Raw genomic sequence first — 25,821 nt, 5'->3', positions numbered from 1 at the left:
TATTAGGTCATAGGATCATAGAATTGTTAGGGTGGGAAAGGACCTCAAGGATCACCCAGTTCCAACCCCCCTGCCATGGGGGGCTTGCTGGATCAGCTTGCTCAGGACCCTATCCAGCCTGAACTTCAAAACCTCCAGGGATGGGGCTTCTACCACCTCTCTGGGCAACCTGTTCTAATGTCTCATCACCCTCATGGGGAAGAACTTCTTCCTAACACCCAACCTGAATCTTCCCCACTTCTAGTTCTCCTCCATTCTCCCCAGTCCTATTAGTCCCTGACACCAGGAAAGGTCCCTCCCCAGCTTTCTTGTAGCCCCCTTCAGATACTGGAAGGCCACAATAAGGTCTCCATGATGTTGTTAGGTTGATGGTTGGACTCAATGATCTTAGAGGTCTTTTCCAAGCAGTTCTGTGATTGTAAGGTTGCTGTGCACATTCATTGAGCAGCATGTATGAAATGGTGAGCTGACATCAGGTAGATACTAAGCAGGGTATATTTTCATGCAAGTCTCTTTTAGTAAATAAAGCAAGGTAAGTAACCAGGAGGTAAATAATGTGCTCAGAAGTGCCTCCAGGTCCTCATGGAGTTTTGTGGCTTTTCTGAATAGTCACCATTCAAGATGGATTTTGTTTAAAGCAAAATGCCTTCTAAAGTTAGAAGTCTTTGGGGAACCTGTGGAATGACCTGTGGAATGAATGGGTTTGACAAATGAGCACTTGGAGGGAATTCATCTTCTGGGGAGAAAAATCATTGAAACTCAGCTTTCCTCTACAGAGATCGGGAAGGATTTGATGAACTTGAGGTAGCAAACAATGAAAAATTGCCTTGGGAAGTAAGATTCTATTCCAATTAGACAGCTGAGGAACTAGACCCAGACCAGACAGGCAGATTATTTTGGTTTTTTGTACTAAGGCTTGAAGTCTGGTGCCTGCTGCTATTCCTCCCCAGGTGCAGGACCAAACTGTACAAACCAAACTGCCGCTTAGATCATCCCAGAACCACAGAATCACCAAGGTTGGAAGAGACCTCAAAGATCATCAAGTCCAACCTGTCACCACAGACCTCATGACTAAACCATGGCACCAAGTGCCACATCCAATCCCCTCTTGAACACCTCCAGGGATGGGGACTCCACCTGGGCAGCACATTCCAATGGCTAACAATTCTTTCAGTGAAGAACTTTCTCCTCACCTCCAGCCTAAACCTTCCCTGGCACAGCTTGAGACTGTGTCCCCTTGTTCTGGTGCTGGTTGCCTGGGAGAAGAGACCAACCCCCAGCTGGCTACAACCACCCTTCAGGTAGTTGTAGACAGCAATAGGGTCTCTCCTGAGCCTCCTCTTCTCCAGGCTAAGCAACCCCAGCTCCCTCAGCCTCTCCTCACAGGGCTGTGCTCAAGGCCTCTCCCCAGCCTTGTTGCCCTTCTCTGGACACGTTCAAGTGTCTCAATGTCCTTCTTAAACTGAGGAGCCCAGAACTGGACACAGGAGTCAAGGTGTGGCCTAACCAGTGCAGAGTGCAGGGGCACAATGACTTCCCTGCTCCTGCTGGCCACACTATTCTTGATGCATGCCAGGATGCCATTGGCCTTCTTGGCCCCTTGGGCACACTGCAGGCTCATGTTCAGCTGGCTGTCAGTCAGCACCCCCAGATGCCTTTCTGTTTGGCAGCTCTCCATCCACTCCAAGCCTGATGGAATTGCCCCCACAGACAGCAAAGATGGCCATGCTGACAGGCCTCAGAGACCTGCCACCAACAAATCTCCTTTCTTTTATCTTCCTTTCCATTCTTCCTAGTAAGTGGCCCTAGAGACATTTGAGTGAGGCCTTTATTGCACGTGTGCAGCTTTTATCATCCATGCTCCGGTGAGGTAACATCATAGAATGCATTGAGTTAGAAGGAACCTGAAAAGGTCATCTTATCCAAGCCTCCTGCAATCAGCAGGGACATCCCCAGACAGATCAGGTTGCTCAGAGCCCTATCAAGGGCACAACCTATTCCAATGCTCCACCACCCTCAGGGTAAAGAACTTCTTCCTCATGTCCAACCTAAATCTGCCCTTCTCTAGTTTCAAACCGTTGCCCCTTGTCCTCACATCAGTGGTTCTGTTCATCACCCGAATTAACATATTCAGGCATACCCCTCCTTCGGTTTTCTCCGGCAGAGTTCTCAGATAATGCAATTAGCAGTAATCAACCTCATTATTACTTCCTCCCTCAGGGCATGTAAGTGACAACGATTCTCACCTCATTCCTGACTGTGCATTTCAGGTTGGTTTGAAGTCGAGCAAGTCCTTTCAGCTTTGCAGGGCTGATGCAGAGCTTTTCTGTCAGACTTGTGACTCTGGGATCAGTTTTCTGCCCAAACCGCCAAACGTTCATTGTGTAAAGAGCTTCTCATGGCACCTTACAAGTGGGACTCAGCTACCCAGATGTTTTCATTATTCACTATTTATTTTGGTTTGATTTGAAGGACTGCATCCAGTGCACAGGAAAGTCTGCTTCCCTGGGTTGGGCAACTTTCATCACACATCACCTATAACACCGTGTATCGTGAGGGGAGGGTGATGAAGGGACTGGAACATGTCTGATGAGGAAAGGCTGAGAGCCCTGGGGCTGTTTAGGCTGGAGAAGAGCAGCCTGAGGGGGCATCTTGTTAATGTCTATAAATATCTGAAGGGTGGGGGGCAAGAAGACGGGAACAGGCCCTTTTCAGTGGGGTCCTGTGATGATAGGACAAGGGACAATGGATACAAAATGGAACCCAGGAAGTTCCACCTCAACAGGAGGAATAACTTCTTTACTGTGAGGGTGACAGAGCCCTGAATCAGGCTGCCCAGAGAGGTTGTGGATTTTCTTCTGGAGACTTTCAAGACCTATTTGGATGCCTTCCTGTGTGACCTGCCCAAGGTGATCCTGCTTTGGCAGGGAGGGGTGGACTAGGATCTCCAGAGGTGCCTTCCAACCCCTACAGTTCTCTGCTTCTCCATCACTTTCCTTTCAGAAAATCAAGTTTGCTTCTCACGTTGGAGGCATGATTGCCCTCTGTTACTACTAAAGTGTTTGGGAGCCAAGATGTTGATTTATCTTACACAGAATAAAATGTGTTCCTAGCCTCATTTAGAAGATGACAGGTATCTGTCACCAGCAACAGGGCTTATGAATGTCTAAGCTGAAACATCTTTTATTTGCAGCTATTACTCTTCATCTATTCACTCATGACCTGAACTGGAGGTGCTGTTATTAAGTCTTCATTAAAGACAGACAGCTTAATTGTTCGGGTGTTAAGTGTTCAGTTTGAATATTGTGCTTTGGCTTCATTTGCACTTCCATTAAAACAGTTTCCAGCATGAAATTTGCATTAAGCATGCAGAGGTCAGTAGCTAAGCATGGATTGTGAATGCTGTAGTTAGTCAGAGGAGCCAGTGATGTGAGAGGATGAGGTGGAGCACATCAGAGCATTAGCAGTACATTTGACCAAAAGGTCCCATAGTAGGAGCCTGTGAAGAGGCCAGGGGCAGTCAGAGACCTGCTGCCTGAGAGCAGTATAGAGGAGAAGGACTTGGGGGGTTTCAGGTGACAAAAAACTCACCATGAGCTGGCAATAGTCCTTGGCAGCCCAGCAGGCAGCTGTGTGCTGGGCTGCATCCAAAGCAGGGAGAGCAGCAGCACAGGGAGGGGATTCTGCTCTGCTGAGACCCTACCTACAGCACAGCCTCCAGTTCTGGTGGGCCCAGCACAAGAAGGACCTGGAGCTGCTGGAGCAGGTCCAGAGGAGGCCACCAGGATGATCAGAGGGCTGGAGAACCTCCCCTGTGGGGATAGACTGACAGAGTTGGGGCTGTTCAGCTTGGAGAAGAGAAGGCTCCAGGGAGACCTTAGGGCAGCCTTCCAGTACCTAAAGTGGGCTTACAAGGGAAAGGACATTTTGGAAGGGCTTGCAGTGATAGGGCAATGGCTTTGAGCTTGAAGAGGGGAGATTTAGACTCGATGGTACAAAGAAATTTCTTATGGTGAGGGTGGTTACCCAGGGAGGTTGTGGATGCTCCCTCCATGGAGGTGTTCAAGGCCAGGTTGGACAGGGCCTTGAGCAGCCTGGTCTGGTGAAAGGTAAACAGTAAACAGGTTGTCCAGCCTGTAGGAAAGCAAGCCCCTTCCTGTCTCCCTAGGCGGAGACTCTGTTGACAGTGCCTGGAGTGGAAGCTAAACTCACAGGGAAAGGGACCATTGTTGCTGCTGGCCATTGAAGATACCTAAAGTGAAAAGTGTGTGACAAAGAAAGACCACAGAGAACACACTGCAAAGAAGAAAAATGGTAGGAATTAGTCAGATTTTGCTCCAACAAAGTTTTGGGCCTCTGAGTAGAAATATTTTGTGATTAAAATAGGGTTTGGATATCTAGTTGGTTTGAAAAGCTAAACAGAAAAGGTTGGAGCAAAGTGAGCACTTCAGAGTGGGGCTCTGCTTGGTCCCTGAGGTCAGTCCTTAATGTGTAATGAACTGCTTTCTTCTACAGTCATGTGGCCTGAAGCTGTGCCAGGGGAGGTTTAGGTTAGAGATTAGGAAAAACTTCCTTCCTGTGAGAGTGGTCAGGGATTGGAACAGGAACCAGCACCAGAACAAGAGGACACAGTCTCAAGCTGCACCAGGGGAAGTTTAGGCTGGAGGTGAGGAGAAAGTTCTTCACTGAGAGAGTTGCTTGCCATTGGGATGTGCTGCCCAGGGAGGTGGTGGAGTCCCCATCCCTGGAGGTGTTCAAGGAATGTGTGGCCATGGCACTTGGGGCCATGGTTTAATGGCCATGGTGGTGTTAGGTTGATGGTTGGACTCAATCTTAGAGGTCCTTTCCAACCCAAACAGTTCTATGATTCCATATTCATCTGAACAAGAGAGCAGTTAGGTTTTGAGCCTCTCTCTTTTATTGACAGAATGGATTCACAGAATCACAGAATCACCAAGGTTGGAAGAGATCTCAAAGATCATCAAGTCCAACCTGTCACCACAGACCTCATGACTAAACCACAAGTGCCACATCCAATCCCCTCTTGAACACCTCCAGAGACGGTGACTCCACCACCTCCCTGGGCAGCACATCCCAATGGCAAACGACTCTCTCAGTGAAGAACTTTCTCCTCACCTCCAGCCTAAACTTCCCCTGGTGCAGCTTGAGACTGTGTCCTCTTGTTCTGGTGCTGGGTGCCTGGGAGAACAGACCAACCTCTTCCTGGCTACAACCTCCCTTCAGGTAGTTGCAGACAGCAATAAGATCTCCCCTGAGCCTCCTCTTCTCCAGGCTAAGCAACCCCAGCTCCCTCAGCCTCTCCTCACAGGGCTGTGCTCCAGACCTCTCCCCAGCCTTGTTGCCCTTCTCTGGACACGTTCAAGAGTCTCAGTGAAAGTGACAATAAAAAGAAAAGCTGAAGTGCTTGAATGTCCATGAAGAATTCCTTCTAACATTATTTGCCTACAGAATCAACTTTCACTGTGCTTCTCAAGTGACCTTGGTTTTCCCTTGGAATACTCTGACCCCTTCAAGGACAGTCTTATGCAAACTGAGAGGAAATTTAAAGAGCATTATTTGTAACTACACATTAAACCAGGAACCAGCACTGAAGAGTCAGGGCTGACTTCTCAGGGGTGGGCATATTCATTTAGATGCCATGGTAATGATGCTGCAGGGAGGAAAAATGGGGGGAGAGGGATGTGGAGGAAAGGGAGCAATCTTATAAGAGGAGAATTTATGGCCCACATTCATTGTTATCTTTTCCTCTCGGAGAAAAATCACAGCCTTCATTTTAGAACTTATTTCCATTGGTAGGTGTTTATGTGCTTGGGAGGTAACTGAGGGGGAGTAGGACAGTTTGTTAAGAAATGGTTTAATATACTGTGTAACAGTGGAGTAGGAGAGAAAGGATTATAGATTTATGAGGCTGTTACTGTAGTAAATGAGATCCGAGCAGTGCTCCATCAGTGTATCCTGCCTAACTGAGAAACCAACCTGCGTTTGCCCCAGCTCTGTCCTCAGGGTATTTTTTTTGGTCAGACTTAGGAAGAAATTCTTCCCAGAAAGAGTGATTGGCCATTGGGATCTGCTGCCCAGGGAGGTGGTGGAGTCACCATCACTGGAAGTGTTTAAAAAGAGCCTGGATGAGGCCCTTGGTACCATGGTTTAGTCGATTAGATGGTGTTGGGTGATGGGTTGTACTTGGTGATCTCAAGGGTCTTTTCCAACCTGGTTAATTCTGTATTCTGAGTCCAGTCCTTCCTTTCTCAGGGCTTTAGCCTGGCAAAATACTGCTGTCAGGATGGCACTGCCCCAGGCTCTGCCTTGGTCTTCCAGTGCCTTCTAAGAACTCCCTTGGTCCTCTTTGCAGCTCAGGGGAGAGAATTTGTGCGTCGGTTTAAAATGCACTCCTTGAATGCCCAATACAGGGTGGCTGTGGGTGGGTGTTGAGCAGACAACAAGGCAGTTGGTGGAATATATTTCTCAGGTGGTTTTTATTTAGAGTCAGACTAGAATAACTCCAGGGAGGTGATTTCCAAGGAGCTGGAAGAAATTATTCTTATAAAGGACAGCACAGAAATACTTTTGGTTTTGTTATATTGCGTAGGTATTTATATGGGGCAGAGTGTCTGGAAAGCTGCCCAGGACCTGAGGGTAATGGTTGACAGCCAGCTGAAGATGAGCCAGCAGTGTGCTCAGGTGGCCAAGAATCACAGAGTCACAGAACATCAGGGGTCGGAAGGGACCTCGAAAGCTCATCCAGTCCAACTCCCCCTGTCAGAGCAGGGTCACTTAGAGCAGATCACACAGGAACACATCCAGGGGGGGTTGGAGTATTTCCAGAGAGGGAGAAGTCCACAACCCCCCTGGGCAGCCTGCTCCAGGGTTCTGTCACCCTCACAGGGAAAAGCTTTTCCCTCCTCTTTCCATGGCACTTCCTCTGCCTCAGCTTCCACCACTGCCCCTTGTGCTGGCACTGGGCAGCACCCAGCAGAGCCTGGCTCCAGCCTCTGGGCACTCACCCTGCACATCTGCATAAATGTGAATGAGGTCATCTCTTGATCTCTTCCTATCCAAGCTGAGGACATTGCAATACTTGAATGTGTCCAGAGAAGGACAACGAGGCTGCTGAGAGATCTGGAGAACAGCCCTGTGAGGAGAGGCTGAGAGACCTGGGATTGTTTAGCCTGGAGAAGAGGAGGCTCAGGGGAGGCCTTATTGCTTAGTCAGGTGGGGGTTGGTCTCTTCTGCCAGGCAAGCAGTGAGAGGAGAGGACACAGTCTCAAGCTGCACCAGAGGAAGTTTAGGTTGGATGTTAGGAAGAAATTCTTCATAGAGTAATTGGCCATTGGGATGTGCTGCCCAGGAAGGTGGTGGAGTCACTGTCCCTGGAGGTGTTCAAAAAAGGCTTGGATGTGGCACTTGGGGCCATGGTTTAGCTGTGAAGAGTTGTTAGGTATTAGGTCATAGGTTGGACTTGGTGATCTCTGGTTGACCTGGTTGATTCTGTGATTCTGTGAGATCCAGCTCTCTCAGACTCTCCTCAAAAGGAAGATGTTCCACTGGAATTTGGCAAGAGGGTTGGTGCTGAATGTTTCTGTGACTGTGATTAACAGGGTTACTGGATAAAGACTTGATCTGATTGACTATTTATAAACTCCTGAGTGTTTCAGGTGTAAATGAAGTTTTTCTAAACAGAGGACAAACCCTGATGTTGATTTGCTGACAAATGACCAAAGAAATTGGAAAGCAGACACCACTGCCAAACCCAGTCCTTAATAATATTTGCTCTCCACCATATTCCCTGAATAGGTCTTCCTGAGGAAGCATTGACAGGTGGATTGCTGCCCTGCCTTAAAGTTTGGACCAGATGCTATTTCAGGTCCCTTCCAACCCAGCATGCAGTGATTCTGTAACTCCAGTGCTTGGGGATGTGTGCTGGAAAACTCACCTAGAGAAATAACTTCCATTAGAATTTCACAGGTGAAAGACAAGCCCCTCCACACCACAAGCTTGCTTCCTATGATCAATCCTACTGAATAGTGAGGCCTCAAGTGTAACCATATTTTGCTCTATTCCAGAGATGTGTTTTAGGTTAAATTTGAAATGCAGCTTGCTGTTTCAAGAGGCAAATCTAGCTAAAGCTTGGCCAGCTGAAGTTGAGCCTGCGTGTGCCCAAGTGGCCAAGAAGGTCACCAGCATCCTGGTCTGGATCTGCATTAGTGTGACCAGCAGGAGTAGGGCAGTGCTTGTGCCCCTTGTGACCGTTTGAGGCTGTGCCTTTAAGAAAGGGACAGTGCTGGGACACTCTGGCTGAATATTTGTGTAAATATTGATACTCTAAATGAATGTCATTGGTAGATTGGTAGAATGCAGCCATTTTGGCTCGATAGCCGATCGGCACCCATCGGCTTCGGGGCAACTCCGCTTGGTTTGTGAGCTTTCTGCTCGGCTTTTCGCCTTGCTGTCGGGGTTTTGCGGGTCGGGGGCAGTCCTGGTGGGCAGGGGTGCCGGCAGGACCGTGCTCTCGCAGGCATGCACGGGAACGGGAGCCTGCTGTCCGCGGCGGGAGGTTTACATCCTGCTCAAACGCTGCACCATGGTCGTTACTCAGACAAAGGGTAGAAAAACAGCATCTACCCAGACAGAGCTGTTTTATCAGCGTGCTGGAGTCCAGGCTGCCAGCTGCAGAGAGTGCTTCAGCCTGGCAGTTGGAATAGAGGGAGAGGACGCCTGTGTCAGGTGTGACCCGGTGAACTTTCTCCTCAGCCTGGTGGCCGAGCTGAAGGACGAAGTGGCCGAGCTGAAGGACGAAGTGGCCGAGCTGAAGGAGGAGGTGTCTAGGGACAATAAGGGAAAGTGAAAGGGAGTTAGACTTGTGGGAGAAGGCTCTGCAGATCTCCCCTGCTGAGGGAAGGGTCCCTGGAAATGGAGAGGGATGGATACAGGTCCCTGCCAAGGGTGACAAGAGAAATCCACCCCGGCCCTCTCCTCCTCCTCCGCTGCCCTTGCACCATAAGTATGAGGCCTTGCAGGCCAAGGGCAGTGGGGATGAGAGGGCTGAGGAGCAGCCATCCAGAGGGGAGACTAAGGCCAAGCAGTCCCCACCAGCTATAACGACCAGCTCCAGAGACGAGCCTAAGGCCGAGCCTAAGGCCAAGCAGTCCCCACCAGCTATAACGACCAGCTCCAGAGAGGAGCCTAAGGCCAAGCCTAAGGCCAAGCAGTCCCCACCAGCTGTAATGACCAGCTCCAGAGAGGAGCCTAAGGCCAAGCCTAAGGCCAAGCAGTCCCCACCAGCTGTAATGACCAGCTCCGGAGAGGAGCCTAAGGCCAAGCCTAAGGCCAAGCAGTCCCCACCAGCTATAACAACCAGCTCCAGAGGGGAGCCTAAGGCCAAGCCTAAGGCCAAGCGGTCCCCACCAGCTATAACAACCAGCTCCACAAAGAAAAGGAGAAGGGTTATAGTTGTTGGGGACTCTCTCCTGGGGGGTACTGAGGGACCCATATGTTGTCCCAACCCATCCCACAGGGAGGTCTGCTCTCTACCTGGGGCGTGGGTGAGGGACATTGCAAGGGGAATCCCCAAGCTGATCCATCCCTCTGACTATTACCCTCTGCTGGTAATACAGGCTGGGAGTGATGAGATCGACAGGAAGGGCACCAGGGCGATTAAGAGGGAGTTCAGGGCCCTTGGACAATTGATTGATGGGGCAGGAGCTCAAGTGGAGTTCTGCTCAGTTCCCTCAGTGGCAAGGGAGGACACTGAGAGGAACAGAACCCACACCATCAACAGTTGGCTCAGGGGATGCTGCCAGCAGCAGAACTTTGGCTTCTTCGATCATGGGACAACTTTTACTGCACCTGACCTGCTGGGTCCTGATGGGGAGCAGTTATCTAGAAGGGGTAAGAGAGTCCTAGCACTGGAGTTGGCAGGGCTCATTAGGAGGGCTTTAAACTAGGTCTGAAGGGGGTGGGTGAGGAAATCTGGGGAACACGGTGACTGAAGATGAGGAAAAGGCTGAGGTCCTGAACACCTTCTTTGCCTCAATGTTTAACAGCAAGGCAGGAGGAGTTCAGGTCGAGTGGCCTCCTGAGCTGGGTAATAGGGTCGGGGAGCAGTGTGATGCCCTGGAAATCCATGAGAAATTAGTTGGGGACCTGCTGAGCCACTTGGACACTCACAAGTCCATGGGACCAGATGGGATCCATCCCAGGGTGCTGAGAGAGCTGGCAGGTGAGCTGCCAAGCCTCTCTCCATCCTTTTCCTCCAGTCCTGGCTCACTGGAGAGGTCCCAGATGACTGAAACTGACCAAGGTGGTCCCCATCCACAAGAAGGGTCGGATGGAGGAACCTGGAAACTCCAGGCCTGGCAGCCTGACCTCAGTGCCAGGGAAAGTGATGGAGCAGATTATCCTGGGGGCAATAACTGCACCTGAAGGATGGCCAAGGGCTCAGGTCCAGCCAACATGGATTTAGGAAGGGCAGGTCCTGCCTGACCAACCTGAGCTCCTTCTATGATCAGGTGACCCGTCTGGTGGACGTGGGGAGGCCTGTGGATGTAGTCTATCTGGACTTCAGCAAGGCCTTTGACACCGTCCCCCACAGCAAACTGCTGTCTTAAGCTCTCAGCCCCTGGCTTGGACAGCAGCACTCTGAGCTGGGTTAGGAACTGGCTGGAGGCTGAGCCCAGAGAGTGGTGGTGAATGGTGCCACATCCAGCTGGCAGCCAGGCACCAGTGGTGTGCCCCAGGGATCTGTGCTGGGCCCCAGCCTCTTTAACATCTTCATTGATGATCTGGATGAGGGGGTTGAGTCAGTCATCAGCAAGTTTGCAGATGACACCAAGCTGGGAGCAGATGTTGGTCAGTTAGAGGGTGGAAAGGCTCTGCAGAGGGACCTCAACCGACTGGACAGATGGGCAGAGTCTAATGGCATGGCATTTAACAAGTCCAAGTGCCAGGGGCTGCACTTTGGCCACGGCAACCCCATGCAGAGCTACAGGCTGGGGTCAGAGTGGCTGGAGAGCTGCCAAACAGAGAGGGACTTGGGGGTGCTGATTGACAGCTGCCTAAACATGAGCCAGCAGTGTGCCCAGGCAGCCAAGAAGGCCAAGGGCATCCTGGCCTGTATTAGGAATAGTGTGGCCAGCAGGAGCAGGGAGGTCATTGTGCCCCTGGACTCTGCATTGGGTAGGCCACATCTTGACTACTGTGTCCAGTTCTGGGCCCCTCAGTTTAAGAAGGACATTGAGACACTTGAACATGTCCAGAGAAGGGCAACAAGGCTGGGGAGAGGCCTTGAGCACAGCCCTGTGAGGAGAGCCTGAGGGAGCTGGGGTTGTTTAGCCTGGAGAAGAGGATGCTCAGGGGTGGCCTCATCGCCCTCTACAACTACCTGAAGGGAGGTTGTAGCCAGGAAGGGGTTGGTCTCTTCTCCCAGGCCACCAGCTCCAGAACAAGAGGACACAGTCTCAAGCTGTGCCAGGGGAGGTTTAAACTCAAAGTGAGGAGAAAGTTCTTCACTGAGCGAGTCGTTCATCATTGGGATGTGCTGCCCAGGGAGGTGGTGGAGTCCCCATCCCTGGAGGTGTTCAAGAGAGGATTGGATGTGGCACTTGGTGCCATGGTCTAGTCATGAGGTCTGTGGAGACAGGTTGGACTCAATGATCCTTGGGGTCTCTTCCAACCTTAGTTATACTGTGATAGTGTGAAGTTTTAGTGCAGCTGGAACTTTCCTCAGTTCAGTTCCTCTTCGCTCTCCCTTTCCAGCCTGTCTGCTTCTGGACATCTGGCCAGAAGGGCCGCAGATAACAGATAAGCACTAACCCTAGGCCTAACAAGAGTCTTCCTTATTAACTCCTTTTCTCTCTCTAACCCTATGTGGGGAAAAAGGGAGGTGGGTGGAGGGAAGGGGGTACAGGGGGAAACCCCCTCTGTCCGGAGGTGGGGGGTGGCCTGTTCCTATATCCTTCTTTGCTGTATATTTCTGTATATGCTGTAAATACTGTACGTTGTGTGTACGTCCCCTGCATTTCCATATCGCTTGTAAATAGAGCTACATGCCTTTGCTTTTCTGGCTGAGTTAGCTGTGGTCTTTTTATTCCTTCTTAGTGGGGGAGGGAAAGCTGGGCCTTCTCTCTCAACCCACCACACCCCTCTCCTTGGCACCGGTGAGGCCACATCTGAAATCCTGGGTTCAGTTTTGGGCCCCTCACTCCAAGGACGCTGAGAATCTGGAGCAGGTCCAGAGAAGGGCAGCAAAGCTGGTGAAGGGTCCGGAGAAGAGGGCTGGTGAAGAGCAGCTGTAGGACCTGGGCTTGTTTAGTTTGGAGGAGGCTGAGGTGAGACCTTCTTGCTCTTTACAGCTCACTATAGAACACTATAGAATGCACTATAGAATTAACCAGGTCGGAAAAGACCTTTGAGATCATCAAGTCCAACCTATCACCCAACACCATCTGATCAACTAAACCATGGCAACAAGTGCCTCATCCAGTCTCACTTTAAACACCTCTAGTGATGATGACTCCACCACCACCCTGGCCAGCACATTCCAATGGCCAGTCTCTTTTTCTGTGAAGAACTTCTTCCTAACATCCAGTCTGAACCTCCCCTGGCACAGCTTGAGACTGTGTCCTCTTGTTCTGCTGCTGGCTGCCTGGGAGAAGAGACCAACCCCCACCTGGCTACACCTCCCTTCTAGAAGCTGTAGACAGTAACTCCCTGAAAGGAGGCTGAATCAAGGTAGAAGTTGGTCTCCTCTTCCAAGTAAAAAGTAACAGGATGAAAGGAAATGACCTCAAGAGGCAGAAGGGGAAACTTGAATCTGAAGTGCTAGGAAGTAGCTGATGTGTGCCCTGAGCTTCCACAAACATCTCCATAGTCACACGGCTAAAAATTAGGTTTGCTTTGTCCTGGCTTGGCATCTGCTTGGCAGATGAAGAGTAAATAAAGCATTTATTAATGTTTATTAGTGTGATCTCCATAAAGTAAATCAGGGCTGCAATCAAGATGAGATTGTGTTTGTGATAACATTGAAATGGGAAGGCCTGAGTATCTCTGGGAGCAGGACTCCTTTTAAATGCAAATCATTTTGTTTGCAGGTATCTAACTTAATAACCTTTGCACAGAGGCAGAAGATTTGTGCTCCCAGCAGCACAGTTCTGGCTGGGAATACAAACTTCTTAATACAAATAACATCACTGTCGATGATCTGGAGGAGGGGATTAAGTGCACCCTCAGTAAGGCTGCAGGTTGACACTCAGTTGGGTGGGAGTGTTGATCTGCTTGAGGGCAGGAAGGCTCTACAAAGGAACCTGGCCAAGCTGGATTGATGTGCTGAGGTCAACAGGATGAGGTTCAACAAAGCCAAGTGCTGGCTGCTGCACTTGGGTCACAACAACCCCCTGAACATTTGGGGCAGACTGGCTGGGAATTTGCCTGGCAGAAAGGACCTTGTGGTGCTGGTTGACAGCCAGCTGAAGATGAGCCAGCAGCGTGCTCCACTTGCCAAGAAGGCCACCAGCATCCTGGCCTGGATCAGCAATGGTGTGGCCAGCAGGAGTAGGGAAGTGATTATGTCCCTGGACTGGGCACTGGAGACGATCACAGAATTAACCAGGTTGGAAAAGACCTTTGAGATCAAGTCCACCCTGTCACCCAACACCATCTAATCAACTAAACCATGGCACCAAGGGCCTCATCCAGGCTCTTTTTAAACACCTCCAGTGATGGTGACTCCACCACCTCCCTGGGCAGCACATCCCAATGGCCAATCTCTTTGTGAGGAATTTCTTCCTAGCATGCAGCCTAAACCTCCCCTGGCACAGCTTGAGACTGTGTCCTCTTGTTCTAGTGCTGGTTGCCTGGGAGAAGAGACCAACCCCCACCTGGCTACAACCTCCCTTCAGGGAGTTGTAGAGAGCAAGAAGGTCTCCCCTGAGCCTCCTCTTCTCCAGGCTAAGCAACCCCAGCTCCCTCAGCCTCTCCTCGCAGGGCTGTGCTCCAGACCCCTCCCCAGCCTCCTTGCCCTTCTCTGGACACCTTCAAGGTTTCTCTACCTTTTCCCATCTCGGATGTGGTCACAGTTCCTCATTCAGCTGCCATGGTTATAGCATGTTCAGCTGGTGTCAGCCCCAGTCCTATGGTAAGCTGCATGATCTTTTGGCTGTGCAGACACCAGCAGACCACTGTGGAGCCCTACAGATCCTGGCAGACCCCTGCAGACATCCATAAGCCTCTACAGAATTCTACAGACCTCAGCAATCCTATACAGACCCCTACAGACCTCTCCATGCGCCTACAGGGGGTATGGCTGGGTTGTGTAGGGCTCTGCCAGGGTCTGTAGGGCTCTGCCAGGTTTTGTAGGGGTATGGAGAAGTCTGTAGGGTTCTCCCAGGGTTTCTAAGAGCCTGTAGGGGTCAACTGGGTTTTGTAGGGGGATGGAGAGGTCTGTAGGGCTCTGCCAGGGTCTGTAGGGGTATGGAGAAGTCTGTAGAGGTCTGCCAGGAGAAGTCTATAGGGGTCTGTCAGGGTCTGTAAGGGCCTGTAAGGGTCTGCGAGGTTTTGTAGGGGAATGGAAAGGTCTGTAGGGCTCTGCCAGGTTTCACAGGGGTATGGAGAGGTCTGTAGGGCTTTGATGGGGTCTGTAGGGCTCTGCCAGGTTTCACAGGGGTATGGAGAGGTCTGTAGGGCTTTGATGGGGTCTGTAGGGGTCTGCCAGGTTTTTCAGAGGTATGGAGAATTCTGTAGGGGTCTGCCAGGGTCTCTAAGGGTCTATAGGGATCTGGATGGGTCTCTAAGGGTCTGTAGGGTTCTGCCCAGGTCTGCCAGGCTCTGCAGGGGTCTGTATGGGTCTACAAGAGTCTGTATGGTTCTGTTGGGGTCCTTAGGGGTGTGTCAGGGTGTGCCTACAACCCCCTACAGACCCTTACCTGAGCGTTGCCTTTCGTCCTCTACTGCAACCATGATGCCAGGCAAGATGGGTCTTTGGTCTTGTACAGGAGTTTGTCACTTGCAATGCAGTCATGTTGGAAATACAGGAAAGGACTTTGCAGACCATAGTCACCAGACCCATAAAGACATGCTGTGCATCCCATGTTGCAAAACTACCCTGCTAAATGGTAGAGAAAAGCCTTCTTTGACATGTATAGGCTCTGTTCAGTGATATTAGCTCCTTACCCCAGTGCTGATTGAAAGGGAGAGTAAAAGAAGAGAAGCAGAAAGATGTGGAAGGAACCCTTTTTGGTTAAGGCCTCATAAATGTGGCCCTGTAGTACACCAGTCCTTCCAGTGGGACAGCATGGAGTCCATGGGGGAGGAAAAGTCTGAAATCTCATCTTGTCAAACTCCCTAGTCTGGCAAGAGAATGGGCTGGGCTTAGCTATGCCACAAAGATGATCTGAGGGCTGGAGCACCTCTCCTGTGAGGACAGGCTGAGAGAGTTGGGGCTGTTCAATACAGAGAAGAAAAGGCTCTGGGGAGACCTTAGGCTTTCTGGTATTTGAAGGCGGCTACAGGGCAACTGTAGCCTCCTTCAGGACAAGGGTTAATGGCTTCAAACTGAAGGAATCCAGATTTGATTAGATCTTAGGAAGAAATTCTTCCCTATGAGGGTGAGGAGGCACTGGAACAGGCTGTCCAGAGAAGCTGTGGAGGCTCCAATCCTTAAAGTGTCCAAAGCCAGGTTGGATGGGGTCTTGATTAAGCCATTCTCCTAAGAGCTTTTCCTCCTCATGGCTGGGGGGCTGGAACTCAATGATCTTTAAGGCCCCTGCCCATTCTATTTTATTGATTTGGAACCTTCTTTGGCAAGGGCTTGGACTAGATGATCTCCAGAGGTCCCTTCCACCCCCTACCATTCTGTGATCCTGTGAACCCAAACCATTCTGGGTCTGTGCTCTGTAACTGCTTGGAGGCTGTGGCTGCACACAGAGCAGGACAGGAGCAGATGGGCCAGGACAGCAAGAAAACAATCTTGAAACAACCCTGGAAACCTTTCAGAGATCCCTCCTGATGATGTGAGGGTGAGGGATAGAAAATGTGTGATTGAGGAGCTGGCTTTGTAGAGTTGCATGGTTTTGTGTGTGAGCCTGCAGCGTGGGGCTGAGTTCATGATCACGCTGAGAATTTACTTCTGCAGTAAAGTTCTCCTTATCCATAGAATTCTAATTTATTGCCACTTAATCCTGCTTATTCTTACAGACTTGCAGCTTCAAATGTGGAAAAATAAGTTTGTGATCCAGGTTTAACTATGAAAACTGCAGAATGTAACAAAAAAAAAGAAAGAAGGCAACTTCCACTGCAAGTGATCCATCTCATGCCTTCCCATGAGAAAATAATCCCCCTTTGCAAATTGCTTTACAGGCAGTGGCAGGCAGAGGAAAGCAGCACAGGTACTGGGGGGGGGGGGGTCCAATGCATATTTGCTCTGAAAGAAACCTGGTGGCTCAAAAGCTGTGTAAATGTTGCTCAAGAGTCAGCAAGGAGGGGAGAAGCTAATGGGAGCATGCAGCTGTAACTTGGGTTCTGCAACATGTTCTTAATCAGAGTCACAGAATGGTAGGGGTTGGAAGGGACCTCCAGAGGCCATCGAGTCAAATTCCCCTGTCAAAGCAGGATCACCGAGGGCAGGTCACACAGGAGAGTGACCCTCTTGGTCTTGACAGTCTCTAGCTGCTGAAGGGTCTGGAGCACAGCCCTGTGAGGAGAGGCTGAGGGAGCTGGGGTTGCTTAGCCTGGAGAAGAGGAGGCTCAGAGGAGACCTCATTGCTCTCTACAACTCCCTGAAGGGAGGTTGTAGCCAGGTGGGGGCTGGTCTCTTCTCCCAGGCAACCAGCACTAGAACAAGAGGACACAGTCTCAAGCTGTGCCAGGGGAGGTTTAGGCTGAAGGTGAGGAGAAAGTTTTTCCCAGAAAGAGGAACTGGCCATTGGGATGTGCTGCCCAGGGAGGTGGTGGAGTCACTATCCCTGGAGGTGTTTGACTTGATGATCTCGAAGGTCTTTTCCAACTTGGTTTGTCCATTCCATTCCATTCCATTCCATTCCATTCCATTCCATTCCATTCCATTCCATTCCATTCCGCTCCAGGGCTCCAACACCCTTAGTAGAAAAGAAGTTTTTCCTCATGCTGAAGTGAAACTTCTTGTGTTCCTATTTCTATCTGTTGCCCACAGTCCTGAGCTGACACAGGTGGCATACAGAGACCTTCCTGACTCTCTGACCTCCCTCTGCTTGGTTTAGTTTCTGCAGCTTGAGCAACAGAAGCACCAATGGGAATGCTGTTGGCACCTTGGCAGGAGGTTTATAATGACTTCGGTCTGCCTGGCATGGGGTTTCCCAGCTCCAGAGAAGGTCCCCACCTGGATAGCAGCCCAACTTCTGCTCAGTCACCACCACCAAGTCTGAGCTTGCCAGGCTGCTGCTCTTCAGAGGTACTAATTCAGCAGCTCTTTCCAAAGCAGGAGTTTCTCATTTCTTTAGGCTTCCTCTTCTCTCTATACTTGCTTGGTGTTCACTACTTGACACTCTAGGTCTGAAAACCCCACTGCTTCTGGGGGCAGAAGTGATTGATCATTCTCCCATCCATTGCCAAGCGTTGGTGTTTGCCCTTCCTGCAGCTCAGAGAGTTCCAGTGTGTGTCTGTATGTAAAGATGTGCCTTTCAAGTAACAATTTTGCTTTTCACTCACATGTCCTTTGGATTGAAAAGCCGTGTAGATGTGGAGCTAAGGGATATGGTTTAGTGGTGGACTTGGCACTGCTGGGTTAGTGTTGGGATTTGATGATCTTAAAAGTCTTTTCCACACAAATCACTTCTATGATTCTGTTTGGGTTTTGGGGTTTTTTTCAGTAGTTGTCATCTTTTCATATAGATAATGACCCTGTGAGGGTCTGGAGCAGGCTGCTCAGAGAGGTTGTGGAGTCTTCTTGTCTGAAGAGATTCCAAGCCCACCTGGATGTTGTGATCCTATGTAGCTTGCTGCGAGTGACCCTCCTTCAGAAGGGAGTTTGACTGGATGATCTTAAACACTGGAGGTGTTTAAGAGGAGACTGGATGGGGCACTTAGTGCCATGGTTTAGTTGATTAGTTAGTGTTGGGTGATAGGTTGGACTTGGTGTTCTCAGAGGTCTCTTCCAACCTGGTCTGGTCTATTCCACTCTATTCCATTCCACTCTATTCCATTCCACTCTATTCCATTCCACTCTATTCCATTCCACTCTATTCCATTCCACTCTATTCCATTCCACTCTGTTCCATCTCCAGAGGTACGTTCCAACCCTCACCATGCTGGGATCCTCTGAGGGTAAGGTTTGTCCAACTAGTTGTGCGTGTCTGCAGAACAACAGGCTGCTTACTGGGCTGCAGTGAGATACCGCTCTTTGGGTGTCACTGGGACTGACCTTATTGCTCTCTATAACTACCTGAAGGGAGGTTGTAGTGAGGCAGAGGTTGGTCTCTTCTCCCAGGCAACCAGTGCCAGAACAAGAGGACACAGTCTCAGGCTGCATCAGGGGAGGTTTAGGCTGGAGGTTAGGAGGAAGTTTTACACAGAGAGAGTGATTGCTCACTGGAATGGGCTGCCTGAGGAGGTGGTGGGGTCGCCGTCGCTGGGGGTGTTCAGGGTGAGGCTTGACAGGATGCTTGGTTGCATGGTTTAGTTGATTAGGTGGTGTTGGATGATAGGTTGGACATGATGATCTTGAAGGTCTCTTCCAACCTGGTTCTGTTCTGTTCTGTTCTGTTCTGTTCTGTTCTATTCTATTCTATTCTATTCTATTCTATTCTATTCTATTCTATTCTATTCTATTCTATTCTATTCTATTCTATTCTATTCTATTCTATTCTATTCTATTCTATTCTATTCTTGATGTGTGAAGTCCTTAGTCCCAATCTCAGGCACGAAGCAGAGTCTTTGCCTGGTGCAGCCCTTTAGTAGTGCCACTGAAGAGGAAGGACATGTTCCATGTGCCTCTGCCACTGCTGAAGGGAACCACCAGTTCCTTTAATTCCTAAACGTGCTGCAGGTTTCATTGGCCTGGAATCCTGTTTTCTGATTCAGGTGCAGCAGAAGGGTTGTTCCCAGGCTAGCTGTAGTTCACTCACTCTCTGGAAAAGGCTCCACCAAAAGATTCAGCTGAAGTACTCCCAAGATGCATCAAAGTCACTTAGTGAGTGAGTCCTCACTGCCTCTCTACTGTCCTTAGTGGAGCATAAACTGCAAATTCTCTCTCTCATGGCTCTGGCATCCGAGTGTTGTGATGCCCTTCCCACAGAAAGCTCACCTTTGGAGAGACAAACCCTTTCCTCTTATTTCAGCCTAATGAATATTTCCAGTGTCTGGATTCCTCCCAAAGCCATAGCCAAGTGTAGAAATGTGATGGAGCTATTAAATGTATTAATATGAAATATGAATTATGAAAACCATTATTTTATTATCAAAATTATTAATAACCAATTAATCACTAACTTATACACATGTTCTAGTGCACATTCGTGAAATACATTCCATAAGTGGCTCAGTGTTATGATTAGAACTCGACTGAACTATCTACAGAATTATATTTATATAATGAACGTGCAGTTCCGCCGCTTGGCCACTAGATGGCGACTCGGGTGGCTTCTGGCTATATACAGCGCTGTTACAATGGTTCTATGCGCCAGCGATTACTCTGCCAGACGCGGATACTTTGAACTGAGTGCTAGTGGATGGAAAGCACGTGGAAGATACTCTGTAGCTGTTGTTGGTAGCAAGGTGGAGGTCCCACAGACTACTGTCGCTGGACTGGTTCCTAGTCGATCTGGAAGGCAGCGTTGGGTTGCTGTTTCCTCTCTCCACAGCAGTGGAGAGGGAATAATGGAACCTGGGCTTAGTGTGGAAGCAGGTTCCCTTCAGGACTCAGTCAATTCCCTCCAGACAACAGGGATCGGTCAGGGTTGGCCCTCAGAGTAGGCTGGCACGGCAGGGTGAGGTGACGGTTGCCGGTAGGCGGGCTCAGAGGTTTCCGATGGGACATGGCAGCAGGCAGGGCTGCGGGGCCGGCCCGGCTACGGCTAATCTTGGGGCTGATGTAAATGGCCTTGGGGAGAGAATGCGGCTGCGTCGAGCGGCGGCTTCTTGTTTACTTGGCTTAAAGGAACAGTGGGACTCTCAGAGTGGTCCCGGGTTTGGAGCAGTATAGGCACGAATGGTGCTTTAGTTTTCCCTGGGATTTACAGGGCTCAGAGCAGCACAGCTGGAAGCTCCTCTCCTGCTACGGCAGGGCTAGGCAGATGTGGACACGATCTCGATCAAGTCCCTTCTCCCCGGCAACTGGGCAGGTCTTACCCTCGGGGGGTTGGTCCAGTCCTCCGGTGGCACGGTGGGCTCTCCCGGTCGGTACGACTGGCTGTGACAGCCCTGGGCTCCTCAGGCTCAGCGAAGGTCCTCCCTCTGGAGATGATCCTCACGACTGCTCCTCACGATGCAGAGGCTTTCAGTATGGTGCAGGTATGACAGAAGCTAACAACAATGAGCTCAATGGCAGAGGCTATGGCTCAAGAGTTGTTCTCACAAGCAAGTACAAAGTGAAAGAGGGGGCAACTTGTTTACCACCTGGGGTGATACATATAGATTCCTCAAGGCTGGGTTTGACCAATGGGTACGCTCACAGACAACTGGCTCCAGCCTATAGAAAGCATGAAGCTGGAATTATGCCATACTTGGTATTTGCATGAGCACTGCATGCGCTGGGTGCATGCTGGCCTGGCTAATGCCTTGGCTTTTGTCTTCCTCCTGAAGGAGGGGAAACCTGTCCACATGCTGGGACAAGATTCAGTATCTGGGCATGATGTGCCTTCACCACAAGAGCCATTGCTGGAATGCTAACACATCTCTGTAGTTCTTATTCTTCTTGTCTTGTTTTGAAACTACTTGTTGAATCATTCCAACAAGCTCCAATAATATAGATTCATAGAAAGGTTTGGGTTGAAAAGGACCTTAAAGGTTATCTAGTTCCAACCCCCTGCAATTGACAGGGACACCTTCCACTAGACTGTGTTGCTCAAGGCCTCATCCAGCCTGGCCTTGAACACCTCCAGGGAGGGAACATCCACAACCTCCCTTTGCCACCTGTTCTAGTGTCTTCTCACCCTCACTGGAAAGAATTTCTTCCTCATCTCCAGTCTGAATCTACCTTCCTCAAGCTTCAATCCATATCCTCTCATCCTATCAATGCAAGCCCTTGTCAAAAGTCCTCCCCAGCTTTCTGCTCAGTCCCCTTCAGGTACTGGAAGGCCACTAGAAGGTCTCCCTGGAGCTGTTTCTTCTTCAGCCTGAACAGCCCCAGCTCTCTCACCTCTGTAGGGGAGTTTCTCCAGCTCTCTGATCATCTTCATGGCCTCCTCTGGCCCTGCTCCAACAGGTCCACGTCTCTGCTGTGATGAAGACTCCAGAGCTGGTCCCAGCACAGCAGAACAGAGGGGCAGAATCCCCTCCCTTTGCTTGCTGCCCATGCTGCTGGGGTTCAGCCTCCAGGATACAGTTGGGTTTGGGCTCCAAGCACACACTGCCAGCTCGTGTCCATCTTTTCACCCAGCAGTGCTCCCAAGTCCTTCTCTGCATGGCTGCTCTCCAGTGGGTCAAGCCCTCACCTGTGTTGTTGTGGGGGGGTTATTCCTCCCACAGTGCAGGATTCTACAGTTGCCCTTCATGAGGCTCCTCTCCTCCCAACATGATGAATGACAGAACAGCGTGACAGAGTGTCAGCCACTCTGCCAGTGTTAGTTCATCAGCAAGCTTGCTGAGGGTACACTGCATTCCTTCATCCAGGTCATTGATCATAGAATCATAGAATTGTTAGGCTTTTAAGGGACCTCAAGGATCATCCAGTTCCAGTCAGTTGTTAGGAACAACAGAACCAGTGTCTTCTAACACAGCCAGCAGAAGTGCTGTATTAAATCAAGCAGATAGCTGAGAAGGGGAGGAAAGTTGAGTGGGATGCAGAAGTGGAAGCAGTGAGGTCAGTCAGGCAGCAAGGGTTTGTCAGAAGCTGTACAAAAGTCATCATCACACCAAGAGTTTAAGCTGAGTATTTTTTTCAGTGTGTAATTGCAATCATTTATTCTCAGATTCATTTAAAAATGAAGAACTTCAGCCCTTAAAGGATGCTGAGGTTGGCAGAAGTCAATTATGAGGAATGGCTGAGGGACCTGGGGTTGTTTAGTGTGGAGAATCACAGAATTACCAAGGATAGAAGAGACCTCAAAGATCATCAAGTCCAACCTGTCATCACAGATCTCATGACTGACCAAGTGCCTCATCCAATCCCCTCTTGAACACCTCCAGGGATGGTGACTCCACCACCTCCCTGGGCAGCACATTCCAATGGCTAACAACTCTCTCGGTGAAGAACTTTCTGCTCTCCTCCAGCCTAAACTTCCCCTGGGGCAGCTTGAGACTGTGTCCCCTTGTTCTGGTGCTGGTTGCCTGGGAGAAGAGACCAACCTCCTCCTAGCAATAACTACCCTTCAGGTAGTTGTAGAGAGCAATAAGGTCTCCCCTGAGCATCCTCTTCTCCAGGCTAAACAATCCCAGCTCCCTCAGCCTCTCCTCATAGGGCTTGTGCTCGAGGCCAAGAGAAGAGGAGGCTGAATGGAGACCTCATTGCTCTCTACATCTCCGTGAAAGGAAGTTGGAGCCAGCTGGGGGTTGGCTTCTTCTCTTTAGTATCAGGTGACAGAACAAGAGGAAATGGCCTGAAATGGTGCCAGGGGAGGCTTGGGTTGGAGATCAGGAAAGAATTCTTTGCTGCCAGGATGGTCAGGGATTGGAACAGGTTGCTCAGGGAGGTGGGGTAGTCACCATCCCTAGAGGTGTTCAGGTAATGTGTGGCCATGGCACTTGGGGCCATGTTTTAATGGCTATGGTGGTCTTAGAATAGTTCTGGTTGGAAAAAAACCTCCAAGATCAAGTCCAGACTTCAACCTATCATTCTAGAAACCTGACAAGGGTGGATGAAGTCTCCTTGCACCAAATCATTGTGTAGGTTGCTTACACCAAACCAAAGCTGCCTGCAAGTGCCAGGTAGTAGAATATTTGTTCCACTCCACCATAAGCACCCTGCTGCAAGCACTGCTGACCTGTTTTGCAGCCCTCTTTAGGGAGGTGCTGCAGTCTGAAATTATACTTTTCCTTTTGCAGTCCTTCACACGTGGGAAGTGCTTCTGGTATTAAGGCCCTTGTGTCTTGCCACTTCCAAATGCACACTGTGCTGTGAGAAGTTGCTGTGTGCCTTTGTGGTGTTTGTTTTTCCCTCTGTGTGTATTTTTTACCTCTGATTACTTGTACACAGCTGACTGAAGGGTGACTGCCACCTGTACAGGGACACAGCCCCACAGGTTAATCTGTTTGCAGTCAAGAGCTCTGCCACTATGGTCAGACTAATTGCTTTAGCAGGCAGTGAGACTGCCAAGTCCAAAAGTGATTGCCCTTTGCTCCTGTCACTTCACTCAGGACCTGCCAACATTGGATTTTCTTCATCATCTTGGGTTTTGTTTAAGCCAGGGTCCAGTTTTCATAGCAGGGCGATCTTGATTGTATTAACCAAGTATCTGAGGGGAGAAACAAACATTCTTTATATGGCACAATGGCTTAAGCACCTAGAAGTGTTGGCTTGGAAGCTAGCTGTGGTACCAGGACTCTAAAGCAGTGTGCTGTGGTTTAGAGCAGTAATGAGTTTTACTGACCTATCCAGAAAAAGCATTGTCCCCACTCAGAACCTCTCCTCGCTGATGTCTGCCTTTGTATAGAGTCCCTGTTGCAATCAAGTCAAAGTGTAAAGAAACTTTACTCTGCACTTTGTAATCAGTTATTTGGGTCCTCAATAGACAAGGTTACATGAGGAAAAGGACTTGGGGGAGAAGCTGGACAGGAGCAGGCAGTGTGAGCTTGCAGCACAGAAGGCCAAGGGCAGCCTGGGCTGCATCCAAAGCAGCGCTGCCAGAGATCCAGAGAGGTGATTCTAACACTTTGCTGTGCTCTGGGGAGACCTCACATGAAGTGCTACATCCAGATCTGGAGCCCTCAATACAGGAAGGACCTGGACCTGATGGAGTGGGTCCGGAGTGGGTCCATGAAAATAATCAGGGGGTTGGAGCACCTCTGCTGTGAAGACAGGCTGAGGATGCTGGGGGTGTTCAGCCTGGAGAAGAGAAGGCTCCAAGGAGACCTAATAGCAACATTCCAGTACCTGAAGGCAACTACAAGAAGGCTACAGAGGGACTGTTCCCAAAGGCCTGCAGGGACAGGAACCAGGGGCAATGGCTTCCAACTACAGCAGAGCAGATTGAGATTGGATGTGAGGAACAAGTTCTGCCCCAGGAGGCTGCTGGAACTCGGCAACAGGTTGTCCAGGGAGGTGGTTGAGGCTCCATGCCTGGAGATATTCCAGGGGAGGCTGGACAGGCCTCTGGACAACCTGATCCAGTGGAGGATGTCCCTGCTGAGTGCAGAGAGGTTGGACTGCATGAGCTTTGGAGGTCCCTTCCAACCTGGGTGATTCTATGGTAAGTATTTGTGACTAATTTAAATGCTTTGCAGCTGGTGAGGTTCACAGGTTTTCCTGCTTAACTGTTGATGAACTTCAGCAGAGATCAGTTGTTTGAATATTTCAGTGTGAAGGAAGCTGGGTAGTGTTAATTCTTCAGAAAAAAACCCTGAAATCTTGGAGAGGTGTCTTCTAAACACCATACTGGCAAACCTGAGTCACTGGGTTGCAGCCTTTGGGGTGGTTAGAAATGTTTGGCATTTGGAAAGTAAGTTGAAGTGTTTTACACAGGAAATTGTGTACTGTGAACTGACTGGCAAAGCTGGTGGGTGAGGCTTCCAACTGACAGGACAAGACAAGAAAAAAAACATGTTAAATATGCTGAAATACTTACATAGGTCCTAATTAAGAACTACCTTTGGTTTGGCAGACCTAGTTTTCACAGAATCACAGAATTAACCAGGTTGGAAAAGACCTTTGAGACCATCAAGTCCAACCTGTCCTTCAACACCATCTAATCAACTAAACCATGGCACCAAGTGCCTCATCCAGGCTCTTTTTAAACACATCCAGGGAGGGTGACTTCACAACCTCCCCAGGCAGCACATTCCAATGGCCAATCTGTGAAGAATTTCTTCCTCCAGTCTGTGAAGAATTTCTTCCTCCCATCCAGCCTAAACTGCCCCTGGAGCAGCTTGAGACTGTGTCTTCTTGTTCTGTCACAGGATGTCTAGGAGAAGAGACCAACCCCCACATGTCTACAATCTCCTTTCAGGTAGTTGTAGAGAGCAGGACGGTCTCCCCTGAGCCTCCTCTTCTGCAGGCTAAGCAACCCCAGCTCCCTCAGCCTCTCCTCACAGGGCTGTGCTCCAGACCCCTCCCCAGCCTTCTGCTCCGGACCCCTCCTCAGCCTCGTTGCCCTTCTCTGGACACCGTCCAGCATCTCAACATCTTTCTTATCCTGAGGGGCCCAGAACTGGACACAGGACTCAAGTGCTGAGTCCAGGGGCAGAATGACCTCCCTATTCCTGCTGGCCACACTGTTCCTGATGCAGGCCAGGATGCCGTTGGCCTTCTTGGCCACCTGGGCACACTGCTGGCTCATGTTCAGCCTACCGTCGACCAGCACCCCCAAGTCCCTCTCTGCCTGGCTGCTCTCCAACCACTCTGTCCCCAGCCTGTAGCACTGCATGGGGTTGCTGTGGCCAATGTGTAGAACCTGGCACTTGTTAATTCTCATGCTCTTGGACTCTCTCCATGTGTCCAGCCTGGCAAGGTTGGATAGATGC

At 50.1% G+C, this 25,821-nt stretch overlaps 1 protein-coding gene across 1 annotated transcript in view; it reads left to right on the top strand.

The window, feature by feature from the left end:
- The window catches only part of PCDH15 (protocadherin related 15), a 995,294-nt gene that overhangs the window by 674,826 nt on the left and 294,647 nt on the right, over positions 1 to 25,821 (top strand). The window lies entirely within an intron of this gene.

This window comes from Dryobates pubescens, chromosome 30 (assembly GCF_014839835.1).
Source record: "Dryobates pubescens isolate bDryPub1 chromosome 30, bDryPub1.pri, whole genome shotgun sequence".
Lineage (NCBI taxonomy): Eukaryota > Metazoa > Chordata > Aves > Piciformes > Picidae > Dryobates > Dryobates pubescens.
Note: the sequence above shows the minus strand (reverse complement) of the source record. Positions and strands in the feature narration are given on the sequence as shown.